The 3,681-nt window shown below is 37.0% G+C and overlaps 1 pseudogene; it reads left to right on the forward strand.

The window, feature by feature from the left end:
• Window positions 1-817: 817 nt before the first annotated feature.
• Window positions 818-3,681, forward strand: part of LOC116072792 — a 3,516-nt pseudogene continuing 652 nt past the window's right edge.

The raw sequence follows: 3,681 nt of genomic DNA on the forward strand, positions 1-3,681 counted from the left end.
TGTATTGAAATACAGAAAATTACATATACTGGATGTTAGTTACCAAGTTTGAGGAGGAGAAAGGAAAAAGAATGAACAGAGCCTAAGAAACTTAAGATACATCAGGAAGAAGATCAGTATATGCTGTTGGAAAAATGGATGGGAGGAAAAGATCAGAGCTTACAAAACAATAACGACAACAGCTGAAAAGTTCTCAAATCTGAGAAAAGATACACCTACAATTTTAAGAATACCAATAAGCTCCAAATAGGAGAAAACTGAAAAGATGTGTACTGCTTAATATTTTAGAGGAAACCTTTAAAATTTTAAGAGAAAACTGTATTATCATATTCAAGGGGCTCATTAATATCAGATACCTTGGAGGATAGAAGGTTGTGGGATGATTTATCTAAAGTGATTTTTAAAAATGTAATTATACAACAAAACAATAAAATGACTGAAAAATGTTCTTCTTAACTACTAATTAACTACTTTAGACATTTTAAATCTGCCTAACTAAATGCATTGATTGACAAATGGAGTTTAAAATGCATGACCCAACTACATGCTACCTACCAGAAACTCACAGTAGATCAGAGACAGTGAGAACAAATACAGAAGAGTGGTATAAGATTTTCTAACAACAACAACAACAACAAGAGAACTAATGCCTCCTCCTCCTCCTCCTTCTTTCTTCTCCTATCATCAAATAGCCAAATGGCAAATGACACCAGTGCAACTGGAGTGCCTGGAGGACCAGGGGGCCCAGGATTAGGAAGCTGCTGCTTCAGTGGCAGATTTGGCAGCAGTCTTTGGAGCTGCGGTCTTGGTGGAGGCCATGGCTATAGTTGAGGCTGCAGGGCTCATGGAAGTAAAGACAAAAAACAAGGACTGGATCTCTGTTGCCAACCTGGGTCGCCTGGTTAAAGACATAGAGACCAAGCTCTTGAAGGAGATCTACCTGTTCCCCCTGCTCATTAAGGAAACCGAGATTATTGACTTTTTCCTGGGCTCATCTGTAAAGGGTGAAATTCTAAAGATGCCAATGCAGAAGCAGACTCGGGCTGGCCAATGGACCAGGTTCAAGGCTTTTGTCGCTATTGGGTACTGCAATGGTCACATTGGTCTTGGTGTTAAGTGCTCCTAGGAGGTAGCCACTGCTATCTGAAGTGTCATCATCTTGGCCAAACTTTCCATCATCCCTGTGTGGAGAGGCTACTGAGGGAACAAGATTGGCAAGCACCACAGTGTTCCATGCAAGGTGACAGACCACTGTGGCTCTGTGTTGATGTGTCTCATCCCTGCCCCAAAAGGAAATGACATTGTCTCTGCTCTAAGAAGCTGATGGTGAGCACCTTTGTCAAGGCCACCTTTGATGCTGTCTCCAAGACCTACTTGACCCTTGAAATATGGAAGAGACTGTGTTCACCAAGTTTCCTTATCAGGAATTCACAGATCATCTTGTGAAAACCCATACCAGACTCTCTGTTCAAGGACCCAGGCTCCAGCTGTGGCTACCACATAAGGGTTTTTATACAAGAAAAATTAAGTGAATTAAATGTTAAAGAAAAAAGAGCTGATCATGTTAACACCAAACAAAATGTATTTCAGGTCAAACACTGCAGGAATGATGAAGGTTATCATAAATTGATTAGGGAGTCAATTTGTCAAGATGTAGCAAGTATAAGCTCCAAATATAATAAATTATTATTGACAGATTGGAAGATTAAAAATAGCTCTACAATGTGGTAAACAATTCTAATACTGTATTTCAGCAATCAACAAAACAACCTAACAGATTGATTAGGAAATAAAAGTCTTGAATAATAATTGAAATAAATTAGATGTATATGGGTATATGTCATATACACATATATATTTTAGTCATTATATCCTTTATTGCTGTCATATCATTATTACCCTGGTCTCACGCAGCAGTGTGAATTGACAGGTCAGAGGTCACAACAGTTATTACATGCATGCATGTGTGTGTTATATTATGTATATGTTACATATATGTATTATATATACATATAGATAATATGTCTGTGTATGTATATTATATAATAAACACCATATGTTTATTATATATACAATAATGTATATAATTCTACCTAATAACAGGAAAACATTTATTTTATAAAATGCACATGAAACATTCTCCACCAAACACCTTTAATAAACTTCAAAGGACTGAAATCATACAATCTTTTGCAACCTCAATGAAATAAGACCAGAAGTGAATAACAAAATAAAAATGAAAAGAATGCACAGATATGTTGAAAGTAAATAGCATGCTTTCTTACTTTGAGAACTTCAAATAATGTTTTTGATCATATTCACCCCAACTGCTACCTAACTCAATCCCCAAATCTCTAACTTCATATCCTTTCCTTTACTTCTCCTTTGTTTTCTTTTTCAAATAACCCATCTAATATGCTTTATGCTGTCCATATAATCACGCACATTGGGCCATCCACTGGAAAGTGGTTCGCCAGCAAGGGGCCAACTCTTAAATAAAACTGACTCTCCCTTATGCAGAAGCCATCAAAGGTTCATAGCTCCTTAGTTACTATGCATATCTCATGAACCCTCCCCCTACATGCTAGGATACTAGAATGTTGACTGGTTTGGTTGTGTGAATGCTTCCACATATGCTATAAAATTTTGAGTGCAGTGATCTTTGTCATATTCAGAAGGCACCATTTTGCTGTTATTTTCCTCAACTTCTGGCTCTTACAATCTTTCTGAATCCACACCACATGGAGCCTTGTGGGGTTTAGGGTGAGACAGATGTTCTATTTGTGGCTGAGCACTCTATTAACACTTATTCTCTGCATTTTGGCCAGTTTTGAGTTTCTGAGATAACCACCATCTACCTTTATAAAAGAACTTTTCTGATGCTCCACTTTTCTATGGGTATAGAGACAAATTAAAGAGATAGTTTGATAGTATGTCCATTTAGCAGAATATAGCACCAGGTTCACTCCTCTGGCCTATGAGCTCCCCAAAGATGGATTCTTAGACAGATTTACTGTACCAGAAATATGATTCCTCTTTGGAGAGTTTTTTAAATCCAGTCAAAAAGCCATTGGTTACTCTTATCACATTGGTGCCACTATTGCACCTATGGGCATGTCTTATCACACTGGTCATTTTTGTAGTTTACAGGGTTCACAGTTTGTAAGACTCCCAACAACTTTTCCTCCCAGTAGTTTACGTTGTACCTTCCGGTAGTATGAAAGCTTACCAGAAGGAAGGAAACTTCCTGGTCAGTATCACCTTTATTTTTCCATGTACTTGAAAAAAAAATAAGTATAGTATCTTTAGCAATAGTGGTTGACCATCAAGTTCTGGCAGGTAACCAAAAGAAAGGTGTCTTGGAGACTCCCTAAACAGCATACTCCTAAGCACTAGGTCAAAGAAAAAAAAATGCAGAAAAATTAGAATATAACAGAGTAAGTGAGTACAGGACACAGGATGATAAAATGTAAAACTAAGCTAAGAGGAAAACTTACAACTGTAAGCATGCACATTTAAAAAAGAAGAAAGGTAGAAATGTACTTTAGTGGTGAAATGCTTATTTGGTACACATAAGGCCCTGGGTTTTATTTAAAGGAGAAGAAGGGAGAGATAGTTCAAATGAACCAGCAAATGTTATACCATAAGCAAATATATGTATATATACATATATATATATAT

This window comes from Mastomys coucha, unplaced genomic scaffold, assembly GCF_008632895.1.
Source record: "Mastomys coucha isolate ucsf_1 unplaced genomic scaffold, UCSF_Mcou_1 pScaffold23, whole genome shotgun sequence".
NCBI classification, from domain to species: Eukaryota; Metazoa; Chordata; class Mammalia; order Rodentia; family Muridae; genus Mastomys; species Mastomys coucha.